At 40.8% G+C, this 22,534-nt stretch overlaps 1 long non-coding RNA gene across 1 annotated transcript in view; it reads right to left on the reverse strand.

The window, feature by feature from the left end:
* The window catches only part of LOC126996623 (uncharacterized), a 91,524-nt gene that overhangs the window by 19,613 nt on the left and 49,377 nt on the right, over positions 1-22,534 (reverse strand). Inside the window, exon 2 of the long non-coding RNA XR_007751304.1 lies at positions 9,496-9,603. This is a non-coding gene — a long non-coding RNA (uncharacterized LOC126996623). The remainder of the gene's footprint in view (positions 1-9,495; positions 9,604-22,534) is intronic.

The raw sequence follows: 22,534 nt of genomic DNA on the forward strand, positions 1-22,534 counted from the left end.
TCTCTCTCTCTCTCTCTCTCTCTCTCTCTCTCTCTCTCCCCTTATCCACTCGTACACACACACACACAGAAATCAAGATCAGTGCCCTAAAAGTCTTTCCAAGTTTCCCTACTTTCGAGAAAAAATAATTACTTTCCTAATTTTCTTAAGCAGTGTGTATTACGAGCTTGTGTAGGGGAGGAATAGGCACTATCTAGAAGGAGGAGGAGGAGGAGAAGGAGGAGGAGAAGGGGGAGAGTAAGAAAAAGAATGGGAAGGGAAATAAAAGGAAGAGAGGAAGGAAGGAAGAGTAGAAAGGATTAAATAGAAGGAATATGATAGTACTCGAAGGAGGAGGAAGAGGAAGAAGGGGAAGGAGAATGAAGGGAAGAAATGAAGCGAGGGAAGGACTGAGAACAAGGAAGATGATGAGAAGAAAGAAAGGAAGGAAGGAAGGAAGGAAGGAAGGGCAAGAAGGACAGGGGACAAGGAAGAAGATGATGAGCTACGAAATTAAAACCCTTTACTGACTAACCCTAAAGAATCCCATACCCCGTTATCCATCCTCGGGGACAAAGAGTACGACCTCGGGGGTAACTCAAGGTCTCAATGGCAGTGGTGACGGAAGCGAAGTGAAAGATGCGAGATGGACTGAACAAAACACTGACCCACAAGACAAGACAAGGAGTGAGGTGAGGGAAGGGAAGGGCAGAGCTGAGACGAAAGGATCACCGCATTATAGGAAAATCTTGAGTCTATACGTTTAAGAGCTCCGAGTAGGAATTGTAAACACGAGGATTCTGCGCGGCCGGGCGTCGAAGAAGGAGAGGAGAAGGAAGAGGAAGGTCAAGGTCTCTTATCGAAGTCTTATTGCCTTAATATTTGAGGCGTCGAAGAGAGAATAGATGGATGGGAAGGGAGAAGGGAGGAAGGGAGGAAATGAGAGAGAGAGAGAGAGAGAGAGAGAGAGAGAGAGTCTCTCTCTCTCTCTCTCTCTCTCTCTCTCCACTTCCCCCTCTCTCTAACTTCACTAAAAAGTCCAGTAACAATAAAAAATAAAAAGAAAAAATACAAAAAAAAATCAACTGGCTCACTAATCTCGTCGAGGAACTTTTACCAATAACAAGTTGTCGCATTCTCCCTCCTCGCCTATTTTTCCTAAGCGCTCCCGCCCCTCGCAAAGAAAGAGAGGAAACACCCAATCTTTGCTAACTCGGGGCGTTTGTATGATGCAGCCGAGCGTGAACCGTGTTTGTTGCCCTCCTCCTCCTCTGGTAATAGCCCACTTCGATGCTGTCCCTTCATAACCGACTTTAAACGAACCTTACCCGACCTACCATAACGTTTTTCTTCTTTGCTGTCCCTTCCTAACCTGACCTACCCTAACCTTACCAAGCTTTCATCGCGCTAACCTACCCAATCTTACCTAAACTACTCTAACCTAGGCCAGTGTTCTCAGCGCTAACCTACCCGGGCTTAACCTAACCTACCCTAACCTTATCCAGCTTTCCCCTCGCTAACTTGCCCGAACATTACCTATCCTACACTAACCTTATTCAGTGTTCTACCTTTTTCTTCGACGCTGTCTCTTCATAACCTACCTGTACCTTATCTAACCTACCCTAACATTACCCAGCAACCTAATCTACCCTAACTTTTTTCTTCAATGCTGTCCCTTGATATTCTACTTGAACCTAACCTGACCTGCCGAAAGAGGTGCCAAGAGAAGATGAACACGGAGAAAGAATGGTGAGGAAGGGTGTGAAGAGGAGAGATGTTAAGAAATAGACAGTTAAGAAAAAGCGTTAAGGAAAAGGGGAAAGATTTTATGGCGTTTCAAGACGGCGCTGCAAGAACACAAACCCTATAACGCAGAAAAGGGATATTAGGAAGAATTAGAAGTTAAGAGAATGTGATAGAAAAGAGATTATACTTTATGGTGTTCCAAGACGGCGCTGCAGGAACATATATTCCATGACTGTTTTGTGTGCCTAACGTGGAAATCAACGAGAATGACGCAGAGAAGAGATATTAGGAGTAATTGAGTGTTAAGAAAATGTGTTAGAAAAGAGACTAGACCTTATGGTGCTTCAAGACGGAATATCAGAACACAAACTCCAAGTCTTGTATACCTAACGTGGAAATCAACGAGAATGACGCTCAGCCCACCACCACTAGTCGGTGAGAGAGGCGAGGTAATCCACCCTTCCTCCTCCTCCTCCTCTATATCCTCCCTATCCTAAGTTCAACAGTGGCTTAACAGAAGGGTGCTGGCAGTGGGTTTTAACATGCCAAGGGTAGCGCGTGTTATGGCGCCTAAAATACTCTCAGACAACGGCCACGCAAGTCCACGAAGGATAATGAACATCGACAGCCTGGGCAAAGAATGGAAGAAAGAAAGAAAGGTGGATAGAAAGACAGAAAGAAAGGATTGGTGGAGGGCTGTTATCACGCTAAGGGTGGTGCATATATACCGCTTAACGTACCCTGACAACGGCTACGGGAATCCCAGGAGCACATTCGCAGTCTAAAAAGTAAGAAGTCTTGTTATCCTCATCATCTAGATATCTCACAACTTATTCTTTGCCTTTGTCCCTGAAAAGAAAGATACTACCACTGCCTCGTAATATACCCGTCTTGGACACAGCAGGAACATCGAGAGTCCGGTTATAGAAAATTCCTATGATGTTAGGAAGATGAATTGCCGTTGATATCCCATTGATCCTTCAGGGATGGAGATGGTACATGTTTGTAGAGCAGCGGCGGAAATGTCGGGCAGGAGGGTGGGATAAATGAGCAGAGGAAGGAGGAGGAGACTCGGTGTAATGAGAGAGAGGGAGAAAGAGGAAAAGGAAGGAAGAGCAGAGAATGGAAAGGAAGGGATGGGATGGGAAGGGAAGGGAATGCAAGGGAAGGGAAGCGTGAAGAGAATGAAAGGGAAGAGAAGTGAAGAAATGAGAAGGAAGGAGAAGAAAAGAGAATAGAAGGGCTGGGAAAAGAAGAAAAGAGAAGCGAAGAGAGGTAAAAAAAAAAGGAAAGGAAAGGGAAGGGAAGGGAAGGGAAGAGAAAACAAAGGCAAGAGAAGTAGGAAAAGGAAAAGAATGGAAAAAAGGAAAGAAAAGAAAAAATGAGAAGAGAAAAGAATGGCAGAGCAAAGCAGAGGTGACAAGAGAGGAGAGGAAAGGAGAGGAGAGGAAAGGAAAGGAAAGGAAAGAAAAGGAGAGAAGTGAAGAGATGAAAGGAAAAGAAAGAAAACAAAGGAAAAGAGAAGAGAAAAAATAAGAAAATAAGAGAAGAAAAATGAACAGATAAAAGCAACAAAGAGCAGACGACAGAAGAGAAGAGAAGAGGAAAGGCGAGGAGAGAAGAGGAAGACAGCAGCAGAGAAAGTCACCAGCACCAACAACAACAGCAGGAGCATCAGAGAGTGTATTATATCAGTGCGTGGGAACATGAAACGTGGCCCGCGTACTCTGCCGAATCGCCTTATGTTGCTCTCTTTACCTGGCGCTCACGTGCGGGGCAATTACCCTCCACAGTGCCACTTTAATCTGGCAACACTGCTCGCCGCTCACCAGGCTCAGCTACGGGAAGGGACGCTTGTGTTCAGGGCAGCTCCTTCCTTCCTCTCTTCCTCCTCCTCCTCTCTCTCCCCTTTGCAGCTTGAGGGCACGAGCAGGGTTTTATTTTTCTGGTTTTTGTTCTCTCCTGCAGTCGTCTTCCCTTTCTCTCCCTCTTCATTTCACCCCGCAGGAGTACGGTTTGATTTTTCTGATTTTTGTCTTCTCCCGCCTTCGTCTTCCCTTCCTTCCCTTCATCACTTCATCCTGCACGAGTATGGTTTTATTTTTACGTGTTTTTGTCCTCTCCCGCCTCCGTCTTCCCTTCCTTCCCCTCATCTTTTCATCCCTCTGTCTCATCCGCTCTCTCTCCTCTGTTATCTTCGTTTCCTTCCTGCGACGCCCGGCTCTTTTCTCTTCCTGTGGTGCAGTTGCAAATTCCTGGAGCTTTGGTAGCGGGATTCTTTTCGTCTCTGTTCGAGGGATCCAAGTTTCACCTTCTCCTCCTCGTTGCAGTTCCATCTTGCGGACGCTTTTGGTTTTCCTCACTACTCTTTTGGTCCTTTTTTTTGTTACTTTGTCTGTTTGTCCGTCTTTCTTTTTCCCCGACTCTCTGTGTGGCTTTGTTTGTCTGTGTGTGTGTGTCTTTCTGTCTGTCTCTGTACATCTGCCCGTCTGTCCCTATCTGCTTAACGATAAAAACACAATGAGAGAGAGAGAGAGAGAGAGAGAGAGAGAGAGTGTGTGTGTGTGTGTGTGTGTGTGTGTGTGTGTGTGTGTGAGAGAGAGAGAGAGAGAGAGAGAGAGAGAGAGAGAGAGAGAGAGAGAGAGAGAACACACACACACACACACACACACACACACACACACACACACACACAAACACACACACACACACAAACACACACACACACACACACACACACACACACACGGTAAAAAATATCCTGTTTTTTCAATCTATCTTTCCCTGCATTTTTGTTTTGTTTTTGTTTTTCCGCGGGGCAGTAGCAGAACACGGGGGTGGGGGGGTGGGGGGGGGTGGCGTTTCAGAAAAAAAGAAAAAGAAAATGTTGATGTTCAATTTGATACGAGTGCTGCAAGGAACAACAACAAGAACAACAACATCAACGACAACAACAATAACAACAAGCGGTCCGGCAGTGGGGGGAATGACCGACGAGCTATGATAGTTTGTTGAAACTTGTTGTTATTATTATTATTATTATTATTATTATTATTGTAGTTTTCTCCTTTTATTATTTCTTTTACTTTCTCTTTTTCTTCTACTACTTCTTCAGTGTCATTTTTTTCTTCTTTTTCTGTCTTCTTCTTTTACTGTCTTCTTCTCTTTCTGTCTTCTTCTCTTTGTCTTCTTCTTTTACTGTCTTCTTCTCTTTCTGTCTTCTTCTTTTACTGTCTTCTTCTCTTTCTGTCTTCTTCTTTTACTGTCTTCTTCTCTTTCTGTCTTCTTCTTTTACTGTCTTCTTCTCTTTCTGTCTTCTTCTCTTTCTGTCTTCTTCTTTTACTGTCTTCTTCTCTTTCTGTCTTCTTCTCTTTCTGTCTTCTTCTCTTTCTGTCTTCTTCTCTTTCTGTCTTCTTCTTTTACTGTCTTCTTCTCTTTCTGTCTTCTTCTTTTACTGTCTTCTTCTCTTTCTGTCTTCTTCTCTTTCTGTCTTCTTCTCTTTCTGTCTTCTTCTTTTACTGTCTTCTTCTCTTTCTGTCTTCTTCTCTTTCTGTCTTCTTCTTTTACTGTCTTCTTCTCTTTCTGTCTTCTATTACTGTCTTCTTCTCTTTCTGTCTTCTTCTCTTTCTGTCTTCTTCTCTTTCTGTCTTCTTCTTTTACTGTCTTCTTCTCTTTCTGTCTTCTTCTCTTTCTGTCTTCTTCTCTTTCTGTCTTCTTCTTTTACTGTCTTCTTCTCTTTCTGTCTTCTTCTCTTTCTGTCTTCTTCTTTTTCTGTCTTCTTCTCTTTCTGTCTTCTTCTCTTTCTGTCTTCTTCTCTTTCTGTCTTCTTCTTTTACTGTCTTCTTCTCTTTCTGTCTTCTTCTTTTTCTGTCTTCTTCTCTTTCTGTCTTCTTCTCTTTCTGTCTCCTTCTCTTTCTGTCTTCTTCTCTTTCTGTCTTCTTCTCTTTCTGTCTTCTTCTTTTTCTGTCTTCTTCTCTTTCTGTCTTCTTTTTCTTCTTCTTCTTCTTCTTCTTCTGTGTCTTTTTCTTCTTTTCTTTTCTTCTTCTTTTTCTTCTTTTCTTCTTCTAATTCTCATCATCCTTGTGATCATTATTATTAGTAAGATCATCACCGTTTTCCATTTAGTAAAAACATTACAACAACGCAGTTTGCAACGTAGAGTTTCCAACAGTTTTCTGGAGCCTACGTAAGAAATTCTGTTATAGTATTTAAATATTTACAATTAGTTTCAATACCTAAAGTCTCGGGAAGTCTCTTACCATATATAACACCCAGAGACTGGTCAGCAGAAGGTTCGTCAGCAAAATTTCCATTAGATTCATTCAGTATTCCAATGCTTACACGACAAACATTGGGTTACGAGCGGAACGTTACCAAAGCAGCGACGCGGTGAAGTCTACGGACACAGTCAGCCAAGTTTACAATACTCCACGGCACCCTGGCTGTACAATGAGAACACCATGGATATATTCTATCTATTTATCTATATCTCCGACACCCTGCTCCCTCACCGGAACTTTGCCCCAGGGGGTGACCGCGGAATGTCTCCATTTCTCCCTGTTCTGGCACGCCCTCTCAGCACACTCAATCCAGCTACTACCAACTCTCTCGCTCTAATACTTACTCGCCCTATTCCTTCCCTTCACACTTCACTTCGGATATATTTATCCTCCAGAAAACATAATTCTCAATCGCTGCATTATTCACATGTTAGCAGGACGAGTAATGAACACTGCAATCATTCTTTTTATCATAATGCTCTTTTTCTTCTTTCCATTGCAGCCACTCATTCCTCCTCGCTCCTTTGCCATACGTCTGACTTTGCCGTAATCACATAACTTCCGTTTGTTCTTAATTAGCAACAAAATGAGCAGGAATTTACCCTCTAGCTGCGGAATATGAGTAAACCAAAACCAAAACCAAAGAAACAAAGGAACAGATGAATGAATAAAAAAAAAGGTAGGGAGGATGAATGAAATTAAGATCGAGTAGCATTTTTTATTTATTTCTGTGCGATACAGTTTTACACTTTTACAAAAATAAAAATATATATACGTGGAAAAAATGTGAGTAATCGGTCTTAATTATTAGTTTCTTTATTTGCTTCCTTCTATTGTTTGTTTCATTGTGAAGGTAAAAACGTTCTGTGGATAATTGAGTGTTCCTTTTTTCGTTGTTATTCCTAAAACATCGAAGGATTAAATAGAGGAATATACTTGTTAAGTCGATTATAATAGCTTGTTAGGCCTGGTTCCATTGTTTGTCTCATCGCAATGGCAAAAAAAGGTGTTCTGTGGATAATTGATTGTTTTCTGTTTTGTTTAAGGTCATAAAAATTGTAGCCTCTATAAAAAAAAGCAGGCATATTCGTTACGTTGATCATAATGGCTTGTTAATTAACGTGTTGCTGTGTTGTCCATTAAGTTGCGTTGGGAAAAAAAGAGAGGCTATGAATAATGAACTGGTGTCTTTTGTTAAGGTATCTCTAAGTGACGCATGCAGCATCTCTAATAAATTAAGGAAAGAATGTCCGGTTAGTCGATTGTACGTAATGTTTGTCGTTTCATATTGTTAGGAAAAATGCTCTATGGAAATGTTCTTCTCTGTATTGTTAAGTTGTTTCTAAAGGACGCACCATCCAAAGAATATGGGTTTAGTCGTCTATAATCCGGAACAAGGCAAACAAAAGAGCAAGAAAAAACTATAATTATGACCGATTAACACATTTTTTTTTCCATTTATATTTTTGGATAACAGAGAAAGTGGTATATCGCTTGGAAATGAATAATAGAATATATCATTGAATTCATAAACATTAAAGTTATCCCCCACATTGTTCGTTTAGGTGCGTCAGAAATAATGGTTCGAGGGTAGTGGGTTTGAGGGTAATGGTCGCTCGGTCTGACTTTGGATCGCTGTTGCCGGCGTATGAATGTGACACGGCCGGATGTGGCAGCTCCCGTAAATCATGAAAACGCCCATAAACAAACTGTTTCCGCGACCAGTTCCCAGTTTTTTCACATTTTTTACGCGCCACCCCCCACACACGCACATACATATGCACACACACACTCTCTCTCTCTCTCTCTCTCTCTCTCTCTCTCTCTCTCTCTCTCTCTCTCTCTCTCTCTCTCTCTCTCTCTTTTTAGGTACAAATATTTTCCTTCATTAAATATTCCACGAACATCAAATCATTATTACCAACACGGCAGACTAATAATAATCATAATTCAGCACTGCATATTAAATAAAGACAAAAAGTAATAATGACTTTGCTAATACTGTGATAAATATGCTGTCTTGAAGGGACGAATTAATAAACCAACCAGCCAGAAAATTCATGAACCTTAATTAAAAGCAAAAAAGCAGTAGGGAATGTCACACGAGTTTAAATGAATTACGAAACACCAAATTTTCGTTACTTTTGCGATCTTTTTTTATTATGGACTATTTTTTTTTTCAGAAGAGTGTGTGATATCAGTTTAAATCAATTACGAAACCCCAATTTCTTGTTACTTTTGCGATCTTTATTTAGTATGGACTATTTTTTTTTTCAGAAGAGTGTGTGATATCAGTTTAAATCAATTACGAAACCCCAATTTCTTGTTACTTTTGTGATCTTTTTCTTCTTATGGACAAAGTTTTAAAGGTTTTGGAAGAAGGAAGCAAATGTGACATCAGTTGAAATAGATTACGATGCCAATTTGTATGTTACGTTTTTTTTTCTATCTGCCACCGCTCATGTATTAAGAATTCTTGCAGAAGGAAGCGAAGGTGTGACATCGGTTTAAATATATTACGAAACCCAATTCTTATGTTGCTCTCGTTATTCTATTTATAACGAACCAGGATTTCAGAGTTTTGCAGAAGGAAGCGAGTGTGACATCAGTTTAAATAAATTACAAAACAAAATACACGGAACTTTTGCAGTCTATATATTAAGAAACATGTTTTAAGAATATTCTTTTGTAGAATTTTATTGTACGTTTTTTTTTTTATATTCTTTCTCGCGTGTGAATCCTCCAACTAAAGGAAAGTTGATTCGTATTAATTTTAATATATTACTTTTTTTTCTGGGATGGAGTTGGAAATTTATTCATGGAGTGTCGCCGCGCTGACCGATGTAGTAAAAGATTCAGCCTGCAGATTCTTATTTTTTTTTCTAATTAAGATATTCATTTATGCTTTTTCTTATATTATTGTTTATTTTCTTTCTTTCACTTTTCCTTACTTTTCCTTTTTCTTTTACTCGTTTCTTCGTAGTTTCGCTTTCACTCATTTTCTGTTTGGCTGTTTTTCGTGGTTTACTAATTCATTTTTTTTCCTTTTCTTTTCTTTTTTCTTTCTTATCTTTGTTCGATCGGTTGTTAACTCTTTCTTTGGTTTCTCTTTTCTTTCTCTCTAGTTTTCATTCGTCTCTCATTCTTTCTTTCTTTCTTTCTTCTTTTTCTTTCTCTCTGTCTCTTTTCCTTTCTGGTTACAAGTATTTTCTCTATGTCAGATTCTCTACAAGCAAAGGCAAAGAAAAGATAAGGCTATACAACTCTCTCTCTCTCTCTCTCTCTCTCTCTCTCTCTCTCTCTCTCTCTCTCTCTCTCTCTCTCTCTCTCTCTCTCTCTCTCTCTCTCTCTCATTCCCTCCTTCTTTCCCTCTCTTCCTTCCTTCCTCCCTCCTCCCTCTTGTCAGTCTTGCCATCGGACACAAGCAACACGACCATCACCAGCTTGTCGCATCACATAAACAAGAGAACATCATCCTTTCTATACTCACCACTAGTCTTCTGCGGGGCCGTGCTATCCGAGACCTCGCTCCTGTGGCTTGGTCGTAGGTGTCAACGTGTAGGCGGGGAAGTAACCTTGACTTTTATCCTCTTAAGTCCTAGAAAAGAGATGGAAAACGTGATATGAGCTTTAGAGTTGAATTAGGTTAGGTGAGGTTCAGGGTATGTAAGGTTTTAGATAGGTCTGACGTATTTAGAAAGGAAGAGAGTAGAGAAGAGATGGAAAACGAGATGCAAAATTTAGCTAGATTAGGTTAGGGGAGGTTAAGGGTAGGTTAGGCTTAGTAGGTTAGTGAAAGTCAGACGCATTTAGAAAGAGAGAGTGTAGAGATGAAGAGAATTTAGAAGAGATGGAAATAACCTGAACTTTTAGCAGCTCAAGTCCTAGGAAAGAGAGGGAAAATGATATGCCATGAGGTTTAGCTAGATTAGATTAGGTGTGGTTCAGGTAGGTAAGGATTTAGCTAGGAATGACGTATTTAGGAAGGGAGAGAGTGAAATTGAGGAGGATTTCGAAGAGGTGGAAATGCCCTTGAAAGTCATAGCTGTGCAAGGCCTAGAAGAGGAAGGAAAAAGAGAATAGCCATGAGTTAAAGAAAGACGTAGGTAGAGCATTGATGAAAGGGAGAGAAAGTAAAGAAGAAGCGAAAGAAAAAGAAAATAGAAAGAAAACGAAAAAAAGGATGCTATTAGTTAAAGGAAAACGTGAATGTGTAGTGACGTTCAGTTAGAGAGAGGGTACAGAAAGAGAGGATTTAAATGAGGTGCAAATAACCTTGACCCTAAACTGCTTAAAAATCCAAGAAAGAAGGAAAAAAAGAATAAAAGAAGATGCTATTAGTTAAAGAGAAAGCGTGGAAGTGCAGAGACGTTAAGAAAGGGAAAGAAAAAGCGAAGAAGATAACTTAAAAGAGGTGCAAGTAACTTTGGCCCTTAACTACATGCTTAAAAATCCTCGAAAAAAAGAAAGAAAAAGGAAAAAACAAGATGCTAAGAGGTAAAGGAATACGTGAAAGTGCAGAGACGCTAAGAAAGAGAGAGAAAGAATTAAGAAGATAATTCAAAAAGAGGCGCAAATAACCTTGACTCTAAACCGCCTAAAATCAGCAGAAAAAATAAAGAAAAAGGAAAAAAAAAAAGGAAATGCTATGAGTTACAGAGAAAATGTGGGAGTTGAGAGACGCGTTGAAGAAGGAGAAAGAGAGTAAAGAAAGAAAAAAATAAATGGTGGAAGTAAATATTGAGTCTAAACTGCTTAAAAACCTAGAAAAAGAAAAAGAGATGAAAAAGGGAGAAAAAAGAAATGCTTTGAGTTAGAGAGAAAACGTGGGAGTGCAGGGACGTGTTTAAGAAGGAGAAAAAAGGAGGGTAAAGAAAGAGAGAAAAGCTTGAAAATTTTTGTTGTCTTGAAAATTACTAATATTAACCTCGAAAGTGACGGAAAACAGAAGGAAAAAAAAAAGAACTCCTAAACCGCGAGCTAAAGGAAACTGTGGGAATGCAAGGAGTGAAGTATTAAGTTAAGAAAAGGGGAAAGCGAGAGTAAAGGAGGAGAAGAGGAAGAAGAATCGTAAAGAAATAGTGAAGGAAAAAAACACACGAAAAGAAAGAAGAGGAGGAAGAAGGAACGATACAAAGCCGGAGGGGTACGAAAAAAAAAAAAAAAGATGACAGGAGGGTGTGTGTGCGCGTGTGTGTGTGTGTGTGGGGGGGGGGGATGAAAGATGTGCCTGAGGAAGGAAGGAGAGAGAGAGAGAGAGAGAGAGAGAGAGAGAGAGAGAGAGAGAGAGAGAGAGAGAGAGAGAGAGAGAGAGAGAGAGAGAGAGAGAGAGAGAGAGAGAGAGAGAGAGAGAGAGAGAGAGAGAGAGAGAGAGAGAGAGAGAGAGAGAGAGAGAGAGAGGTAAGGTGGAGAATAAAAAAGAGGAGACCCAACCCTTGAAACGAGAGATGAAATGAACCAAGAAATTGAAAGAGCCAAAAAATACATAAAGGAAGGAAAGGATAAAAGGGAGGAAAGGAAGGATGACCGCCGTTTCCCTGGATCACGGCTACCATTGAAACCCTCCTCCCATTCCTGCCATACTACCATAGCCATCCCTACCATAACCAAGCAGATAATCCGTCTTTCTTTAAAAACTGCTACCATTAAAACCCTTCTTCCATTCCTGCCATACTACCATAGCCATCCCTAGCATAACCAAACAGATAATCGCTCTTCCTTTAAACTGCTACCATGAAGCTCTCCTACTGCTGCATACTACCATAGTCATCCTTACCATAACCATGCAGAAAATCACTCTTCACATCACTTTTCCATCGCTGCCATAACATTACTACCACTGCCATAGTCTTCCTTCCATTCCTTCCATTACTACTATAACATTATCATTCTTATTCTTAACTACAAGGTCTTTTACAATCAAGGGCAAACATAAAAACAACAGTGGGATTTTTAAAGCTTGCAAAACTACTACCATGCTTAAAGATGAAAAAGTGCTGTTCTTAAGTACTACATAAAAAGGGATTATAGAAAAAACGGTCCCATTACCAGTATCACAATCAGGATCATACTTTTACTATTTTCTCCTTCCATGTTTTTACCAACTTCACCGCGGGTAAATCCTCGACATATACCCCAAAAAGCAAAACATATTACAACACCGCTATGAAAACTTGCGTCACCGAGAGCATCAACATGAAAGCCACAGCAAAAACATAACAGTGTCAACATCTACCCACCGACAAGCAACTCGATCCCCCACACAATCCTTCAAACCCTAAACAAATTATAACTAAGGGAATCAAACTCTGACATCGGATAAAACATGATGGGGACGATGAAGAACTACGTACCATATTAGTCTGTCAGTATCTAACCCCTCCCCCCCCCCCCACACACACACACAAAGCCCTCAAACCCTAAACGAATTATAGCAAAGTGGATCGAAACTGTCACCGTCCACGACATAACTGGAACGATAAAGCACTGAAACCGATGACCATACAGTTTTTACCACGGCTCCGTCCTACACAAAGCAATATGTGAGAAGGAATGTTGTATTAGCGTTATTGAATGATACTGAAGGGACTGACTATAGGGAAGGAGTGAGAAGAAGAGAGATAAAATATAAGAGATACACAAACATGCAAAATTAGTTGAGTCAAGATTAAGAAAGAGGGTGAGGGAGTCCAAGGGGGAAAAAGGAGGAAGGGAGAAGGGTGAAAATCGAGAGTTCAGGGAGTGTTAAGAGAGGTTAGAGTGTTCAAAGATGAAAGGAAGGAGGGAAAAACGGGAAGGAGTTGAAGGGGGAAAGGGAGGGAGGGGGGAAGGGAGAAGGATGGAAATCAAGGGTTCAGTGTTAGGAAAGGCTACTGAGTTCAAAGGGAGGAAGGGAGGAACGGAAGGGGGTAGCAAAGGGAGGGTATGATAGTGTGGGAGGGGGAAGGGGGGCAGAGAATAATGAAGGGGGAGGGGAGGGGGGGAATTAATGGGTGGGCTCCCCCGCCGAAATTGGTTTTTGATGTATTGTTTCATAAATTATCTGCTAATTTTATGTGTGGGTGGCAACGGATAATTATTGATGCGTTCATTATGATCCACGGGAATGGCGGGTGAGCGCGGGGGGGAGGGGAGCGGGGTGGGGTCGGAGAGGAGGAGGAAGGAGGGGGGGGAAGGGAGAAGGAGGGGGGGGACATGGAGGGTCATCTGATATCATGCTGGCTTTCTTTCCTTTATTTTTTTGTGGTTGTTGTGTTTGATTTTGTTACTCTTATTGTTACTCTTATCATTATCATCATTATACTACAACTACTACTACTACTACTACTACTACTACTATGAATACTTCTACTACTGCTACTGCTGCTAATATTGTCCCACTTTTTCCCACCCTTCTCTTATTCCTCTTGCGGTCACTAAATGATCTATCTTTATCTATCCACTTATTTGTTTTTCTCTTCGTCTGTTTATCAATCTATCTATATATGTATACCTATTAGTTTGTCTATGTATCAATCAATCAATCACTATAACTATTTATCTAACTGTGTCTATTTGTATATCTATCTTTTTGTATATTTATCTGTGTACCTGTATCTATCTATCTATCTATCTATCTATCTATATATGTATCCGTCTGTCTGTCTACCCATCTATCTCTGTTTGTATATCTGTCTTTTTGTATATCTATCTGTGTATCTGTATCTATCTATCTATCGATCTAACTATCTACCTATCTATGTATCCGTCTGTCTGTCTACCCATCTATCTCTGTCTATCTATCTATCTATCTCTCTGTGTGCTCCCGTATCATTCAGGAGCACGAATTGTTGCCCCAAATGAGAACAGACAAAGATGCGTCGAGGGTAGAAAACCGATGATCGTAATTGGATGGCGGACTAACAATAACTTTTCCGCGGGTTCTGATTGGTTCATTCCGCTAAGCTTGGGCGATGAATGGGGTGAGGAGTCGGAGGAGGAGTAGGAGGAGGTTTGATCATTCATTACATTACATCTTGAGGTATAAGGAAGGAAGGAGACGAGAGAGAGAGACCAAAGGGAGAAATACGAACTGATTGGGTTATTAAGGAAACTGGGAAGATCTGTAGCGTCTAAGAATATGGTTGGGGAAGATCCATTATTGTGTGTGTGAAAAATGGGGTAATAGTGAGATTTTTGCCTCCTCTATTAGTTTTCTCTTTAATTTGCTCTTTTCTGTTGAGGAATTAATAAAATAATCGAATAGTTTGTAGCATCTAAGAACGTAATTAAACAAGAGTATCTGTTTGTTTGAGTCTGAAGGAGAAGTAATGAGTCTTTTTGCCTTGTCTATTTTTTCTTTCTCTAGGATTTACTCGTTTCTGTTGAGGTATTATAAAAAAAGACCTCAAATAAGCTGTAGCATCTAAGAACGTAAACGGAGAAAATGAACAAGAATTTTAACGTGTGAGAGAGGGAGAAATAGTGAGATTTATTATTCCTAACTTACTTTTTCTCCTGGATTTACTAGTTTCCATTAGCTTCTGTAAACTGGTATAATCTGTAGCATCGAAGAACGTGATTGGAGAAGAAGAACATCCATTTTTAGGTGTGTGTAAGAGAGAAATAGTGAGATTCTTTGCCTCGTTTTCAGTTTTCTCTTAAAATTACTCGTTTCGTCTAAATCTGGCTACAGCTATTCATCCGTTTTCTCTTTGCATATTTATCTATAACTGCGTACTTCTCTCACTCTCACTCTGGAAGGAAGAAAGAACAGGAGAGTCACCCCTTTATTCCTCATCCCCTTTATTCGTTTAATTTAATTCTGGCTACAACTGCAGATACATTTTCTCTTTGCATGTTTATATATAACTGCGTACTTCTCTCACTCTCTCTGGAAGGATGGGAGAACACAAGAGTCACCCCTTCAAAGTACATAACTCCCTCCTTTCCTAGCTACAAGAGACGGGCAGGACACGAGAGGGAGAGAAAGCGATACCAGAGCGTTGAGAGAGAGGGGGGACGAATTTCACGGGGAGGCATGAAAGAGCAATGCACGCCCAGAAGAAACCGGTCTAAAAACTGCACGCGTGGAAAAAGAAAGAGGGGAGAATGGGGTGAGAGGGTATGTGATCGATGAAAGCCGGCCAGGGAGCGAGCGGCCGACTCCTGGACGAAAATAATAATACTTTGCTAGTCGGTTTGAAGGGAGGAGGAGGAGGAGGAGGAGGAGGAGTAAGGGGAAAAAGGGTTGTTGCATGCACGTAGAAAGAGCCGAACTTGTATTATGTTGTTTTATGAGAGAAAGAAGTTAAGTTACGTTGATCCTGCTGGTATGAAAAGGAGAGGAAGGGAATGTATGAACCGAGGGGAAGAAAACTCATGAGAAGGTTGTCGTATGTAGTAAGAATCGAACTTGTGTTATGTTGGTTTATGAGAAAAATACGGTACGTTACGAAGAGCTTGCTGGTGAGAGGAAGGCAAGAAAGGAAGTGTATGGATTGAAAGGAAGAAAACTCAGGAGGAGGTTGTCATATGTAGGAGTAAGAGTCGAACTTGTATTATGTTATTTTGTGAGAGAAGGAAGGAAGGTTAAGAAGAGCTTGCTGGTGAAGGGAAGAAAAGGAATGTACAAAATCAAGTGGAGTGAAACCCCAAGAAGAGACCGAGCGAGCGAGGGAGAGGAATGTTAGTTATGAGAGAGAGGAAAATCTTGCTGCACGCTCAGAGAAGAGAGGAATGTATGAAGCTAGAGAAAAGAAGAGCTTAAGAAGGAAGAGGAAAATTTTGCGTAGTGAGAACCAAGAGTATGAATGGAATAAGGAGAAGGAAAGCTAAAGAAGGAGGAAAATTTGTATTGTTGTAAGAGAGAGGATATGAATGAAAAAATAAAAACGGAAAGTTAATGAAGAAAAGAAGAGGAAAAGCTTGCATAGTAATGGAAAAAGGGTATGAATAGAAAAAGAAGAAGAATGCTAAAGGGAGAAAAATTAGACCAAGATGTTGAGAGAGGAACAGAATGAATGAATCTAGAGAATAGAGTTAGAGAAGAAAGAAAGAAGAAAAAGAGTTAGCGTGCAAGAGAGAGGCAGAACGAAATGGAGCGAAAGAAAAATAAACTGAAGAAGGGAGAGGGAAGATTGCACGGTAAGAAAGAATGGATAGAGATGGGAAGAAAAAGAAAAGAGAGGAAAGTAAGGGAGAGGGAATGTTTAGGGGTGAGAGGCGAAAGGTATTAGATTAAGAAAGAGAGAAAGAAGAGAAAGAATGAGTTTGGGCAAAGTGAAAAGAAGGAAAGATGAAGGGAGAGGGAAATGTAACATGGTGAGAAAGGATGGATATGGGTGGAAATAAAAGAGAAAAGAAAGAAAAATAAACGATTGGGAATGTTTAATGGTGAGAAAAGGAGGTTATTGCAGCGTGAAAAAGAAAAATGGGTTTGGGCGAAAGAAAAAAACAAAGAAAGATAAAGAAGGGAGAAGAAAAGCTTACTGGTGAGAGAGAAATAAAAAATGAGAAATGAGAGAAATGATAAATGAGAAATGAGAGAGAAATGATAAATGAGAAATGAGAAAGAAACAATAAATGAGAAATGAGTGAAAGAAGAAAGAAAGATAAAGAAGGGAGAAGAAAAGCTTACTGGTGAGAGAGAAAAAAAAGAGAAATGAGAGAAATGATAAATGAGAAATGAGAGAAATGATAAATGAGAGAAATGATAAATAAGAAATAAGAGAGAAGTGATAAATGAGAAATGAGAGAGAAATGATAAATGAGAAATGAGCGAAAGAAGAAACAAAGATAAAGAAGGGAGAAGGAAAGCTTATTGGTGAAAGAGAAAAGGTATGGATGAAAGAATAGATACGAAAAAAACAAAAAAATATGATGATGAAAAGGTGAGTGAGGTAGAGAATGAATATAAAAGAAGGAAGCCTAGTAAAATTGAAGACAGAAAACTTACTGATGATAGAAAGGGTATGGATGGAAAGAAAGATAAGAAAAAATACCTAAAATTACGAAGAGAATAGAAAGGTGAGTGAGGCAGAGAATGAGTAGGAAAAAAAGGAAGCCGAGTAAAGTTGAAGACAGAAGACTTACTGATAATAGAAAGGGTATGGATGAAAGGAAAGATAAGAAAAAAAGCTGAAATTACGGAGAGAATAAAAAAGGGGAGTGAGGCAGAGAATGAATAGAAAAATAAGGAAGCCGAGTAATGTTGAAGACAGAAAACTTACTGCTGATAGAAAGGGTATGGATGGAAGGAAAGATAAGAAAAAAAACTAAAATTACGAAGAGAATAAAATAGGTGAGTGAGGCAGAGAATGAATAGAAAAAAAAGGAAGCTTAGTAAGTTGAGGACAGAAAACTTACTGATGATAGAAAGGGTATGGATGGAAGGAAAGATAAGAAAAAAAGCTAAAATTACAAAGAGAATAAAAAAGGTGAGTGAGGTAGAGAATGAATAGAAAAATAAGGAAGCCGAGTAATGTTGAAGACAGAAAACTTACTGATGATAGAAAGGGTATGGATGGAAGGAAAGATAAAAAAAAAAAAAACTAAAGTTACGAAGAGAATAAAAAAGGTGAGTGAGGCAGAGAATGAATAGAAAAATAAGGAAACCGAGTAATGTTGAAGACAGAAAACTTACTGATGATAGAAAGGGTATGGATGGAAGGAAAGTTAAGAAGAAGAAAAAAAACTAAAATTACGAAGAGAATAGAAAGGTGAGTGAGGCAGAGAATGAATAGAAAAATAAGGAAGCCGAGTAATGTTGAAGACAGAAAACTTACTGATGATAGAAAGGGTATGGATGGAAAGAAAGATAAGAAAAAAAACCTAAAATTACGAGGAGAATAAAAAAGGTGAGTGAGGTAGAGAATGAATAGAAAAATAAGGAAGCCTAGTAAAGTAAAGGACAGGTCGGTCAGTATTCTCAGACGCTCCCACCTCTCACATCAACTGTTTGCAAAGGCCAAAGAGGAGATTGATCTGGTTCTCACGAGTGTTTTTTCACGTTCATGGTACAGAAGAATGGTCAAACTACCCTTGGAAATGCCCCAAGGCCCTACGAAAGCCTTATCAAATGTGTGTGCTTGGATGTCGAAACGTTTAAGAATCCGACCCTTCAAGTTGTGGCAGAGGAACTAACCGAAGGAGTCCTGCAGCAACTCGTGTGTTCCTTCAGCGCCAGCAGCAGGAGAAGGAGGAGGAGCGTTTACCAGCCTCCTTCTACCCGGCCCTGCACGCATTGTTCCCGTCGTTTTAATCAGCTTATTAAACACGGCGTGGCGGCCTCCAGACCTCCCGCGCAAACAGCCCCGCGATTCCTTCAAACAGTCCCCGCTGCTAGCCGAGGAGCGCTCAGCAAATACATAGTGCAAGGAAAGCAAAACTCCGACACATAGGCAGCAGGCAATTAGCTTGGTTTTATTATTATATTTTTCTTTAAAGGGCCAGTCGCTGTATAGCCTGAAGCATTTCGTTATTATAAAACTTCTCATTTCGTGATTCCGATTAACTTTCTACTTCCCTTTGTTATTAAACTTCTAATATATCGTGATTTCAACTAACTTGTTTCCTTCCTTCCTTCCTTCTGCTGGAAAATGACGAACGCAAACCGTCGTCAGGCGCTCTCTTTCTGGCTCGGGAGTTCTGGTCTTGTCAAACTATCACTAGGTTAATGCAACTCTCCGTGGAAACAACACAATCTCTACGTAAGCCTTATCAAATGTCGGCGCTCGAAAATATGTGACTTCGAGCGATAATTTTCAACCTATGTTTAACCCTCAGTGCGATATCCCGCGACTAACATCCTTTAACTGCATTTAGCGACCACCAGTTTTACCTTCAGTGCGATTTACAGTGATGAACCTCCTTATATTACGCCCTCAGTGCGATATCCGGCAACCAAAATCCTTAAGGTTAACCCTCTGTGATTTACCTTGTGCTTTACCCTCAGAGCGGTATCCGGCGACTAACATTCTTTTCCTGCATTTAGCGAGCGTCATTTTAACCTTCAGTGCCATTTCCAGTGATGAACATCTTTACATTTAACCCTCAGTGCGATATCCAGCATTTAACCCTGTGATAGTTACCTTTTGCTAACCTTCAGTGCGATATCCGGCGACTAACATCCTTTTCCTGCATTTAGCGAGCACCATTATAACCTTCAGTGCTATTTCCAGTGATGAAGCTCCTTAGATTTAACCCTCAGTGCGATATCCGGCGAGTAACATCCTCTAGCTTGACCCTTAGTGCTTTGCTTTATGGTTAACCCTCAGTGCGGTATCCGGCGACTATCATCCAGGCATTTAGCGCGTACCAGTTTCCCGGTGGCTCTGACAGTTGCCGTGGGTGTCAGAGGCCAATTAAACAGCATGAATTTATCGGTTCAGCCTTGTCATTGTTGTTCCTGGGCTGTTATAGCGTTGTGCCGGTGAGCAGGTGGAGCTAAATGTTATTATTACCGCTCACTAGCTTATTATTACATCAAATTGTGGTGTAATTAATATAGCAGTAATTAGATCTGGTTGTGATTTCTTTTTATTTTATTTCAGATCGACGACCGACGAGAAATCATTGTTGGGAAAAATGGCTGAATATTATCTTATATTCTTAAAAGCTGCAGTCCAACACCTTTTTCTTTTTTAAATTTCGCCGAGATGAAAATATAAAAAAATGTGGATGTAGGAAACGTGTTATATTGGATGAAATTGCTGTATTGCGATGCTCAGCTGACCACTACTACTTCTACTACTACTACTACTACTACTACTACCACAACTACCAGTACTACCACCACCACTTGTACTACTACTATATACTACAACTACTACTATTACTACTATTACTACTACTACTACCACTACTACAGCTCCTCATATGCTCTATTTCCTTCCTCTCGTCTTTCTTTCCCTTCCTCCTTTTCGCTTTCCCTCTTCCTGCCTCGCTTTTCCCCCCTTATTTCCTCGCTTCTGTCTCTCTTAACATAACATTACTGCTTTCACAACTTCCTTCCAAAGACAGATATCCAGACTAAGGAACAGCACACAACCATTTCTTTGTTCTCTTCAAAGGCTTGCAAATGTGACATGAGGGTAAAAGGCTTCAAATACAATCGGGTTGCACGGTTAAAGAGGTTTGAAGAGCATCGAGGTAGACTCAGCCGCGATCCTTTCTTTGTTAGGCGTGGACACTAAGAGTCACACGTTTATCGAGTGGACGGCCGAGGGAGGGGATGGGTTCGGATTCCATTACGCTGGCAAGCAAAGCAGCGTGAATTTTAGGCAATGTTAATTTGATTATTTGTATCAGGGAAGGGTGTATGGATAGACTCTCTCTCTCTCTCTCTCTCTCTCTCTCTCTCTCTCTCTCTCACTCTCTCTCTCTCTCTCTTTCTTTCTTTCTTTCACCTTTCGTTCTTAGTTTGATTCCTTGTTTCTTTTTTCTTTCTTTTCTCACTTTTTTCTCTTGTTTCTCTTGTTCTTTCCTTTTATTTTCTTTCTTCCTTTCTTTCTTCCTTTCTTCCTTCCTTTCTTCCTTCTCTCTCTCTCTCTCTCTCTCTCTCTCTCTCTCTCTCTCTTCCTCCCCTCTCTCTCTCTCAACATGGCCATTAGTCACCCCCAAAAGCTCGCTCTAACACACCACTCACTAAGTGCTCTTTAATCACTGGTTATTATCTCACAAAATGAACACTTTGAAATTCGGTAAAAAATTAAATAACTGATTTTTTTTTTCTTTTTTACGTTGTTGCCTATTGCGCCGGTAGGCATCTTCCCGGTGGGGCCTGATGGTTGGCCCAAGGCTTCTTCCAGGTGGGGCCTGATGGTCGGCCCAGCCCGTTCTGGCGCAGGCGAGTGTTTATAGTGGCGCCATCTTGCATTGGCTCATGCTGCCCCCCGGAACTCGTACTTGATTCGCTTGGACGGCTTCCTCTAGAGTCCGGGTTGATGGGTGGTCTTCAGGACAGCATGTGGGTAGTTTTAAGCCACTCGGCGGTGACCGAAAAATCCGAGTGGTAGCGTGAGGATTCGAACCCGCGTCGTCCATCACGCGGCGAATGTGGGTCCAGTACGCTATCACTTCGGCCACCGCCTACCTACCTACCTACCTACCTACTGATCGCGCCTAATGTCAAGAGTAAATGTCATTCAGCTCGTTCAGCTTAATGGCGTTCACACACTTAATCGTGGAGGCAATACTAATCATCATACTCTGTTCAAACTAACCTGGCGAATAAGCTCCTCCCATCTTCCCGATTAGGTGTATCTCATTGGCTGATTCACAAACAGACCACGCCCCGAATCCAACTTTGACTGCATGGGATTGGTGGATGCTGGGAGTGGTTAAATCTTAGTGATGGATGATGGGAAAGGTTATATCACTGTTACCTCTGTTGCCAGATATACCTCCTCGCAGAAATAAGTCCACTACGCATGCGCATTGGGGTATACACAGCAGAAAACATATTAATTTGCCTGGTTTTGTCCTTGTTTTGCCCACTTGAGATCTTTGTGATGGTTGATATTGCCCGCATAAAACAGCACACCAGACCAACTGACCAAACAAGCAAGAACTGAATGAACATCAACGTGGGGTAGCTAATTCTTTCTCACATCTGCCCTATTCGTTTGTTCTAAGGCCTTCTCATGATTAAAATGTGTTTCTCTGATGTTTGCGCCGCGTATTAGAGCCGAAACGGACAAAGTAAACGATAGCGGTGAGTGAAATATAGAAAAAGTAAGCAAGTTGAATTTTTCTCCGCGAGTTAATTCCTACAACATCGCCACACGAGCCCCCGCTGAGCCAAGGACGGCCGGGGCAGCTGAGCGAGGAGCGGCAAACAGTTAAATATAAAAATACGTCTTTAAGGTCAGAGGGCGAGAGGCAAAGGTTAGAGTTAATGAGGAGGCGCAAATTAGTGGAGCTGTATCGAGTCTTCCACTTCGGGCTTTTGTGGAGTTTGGTTGTTGTTGTTATTGTTTCTTTACTATTATTATTACTACTACTGCTACCACCGCTACTACTACTACTACTACTACTACTACTACCAACACTATTACTGCTACTACCACTACTACTATTACCACTACTCTTCGTGTTCGTGTTCGTGTTCTTGTTCTTGTTTTTGTTCTTTTCCTTTTCCTTTTCCTTTTCCTTTTCCATTTCCTTTTCCATTTCCTTTTCCATTTCCTTTTTCATTTTCTTCTTCTTCTTCTTCTTCTTCTTCTTCTTCTTCTTTTTCTTCTTCTTCTTCTTCTTCTTCTTCTTCTTCTTCTTCTTCTCATCATCATTACCGCACACGTCAACAAGGTTCTCAACTCAAAATTACTCGGTCTGCGGCTCATTAGGAGGAGTTCATCCACTAATGGGTTAATTTTTATGCTATTCAGTCGCGTCTCCAGTGTCCCGGCCGTCACTACAAGGCTTTAGGTCCCCAGGTGTTAATTAGCTGTGATGGGCACGTTAATCACGGCTTCCCCCTCCCCGCCATCCTCAGCACCCTTCACACTCCACCTGACACCAGGGATGCAGTTTTAAGACGCCCCATTTTC

This window comes from Eriocheir sinensis, chromosome 10 (assembly GCF_024679095.1).
Source record: "Eriocheir sinensis breed Jianghai 21 chromosome 10, ASM2467909v1, whole genome shotgun sequence".
In the NCBI taxonomy this organism is placed as follows: Eukaryota; Metazoa; Arthropoda; class Malacostraca; order Decapoda; family Varunidae; genus Eriocheir; species Eriocheir sinensis.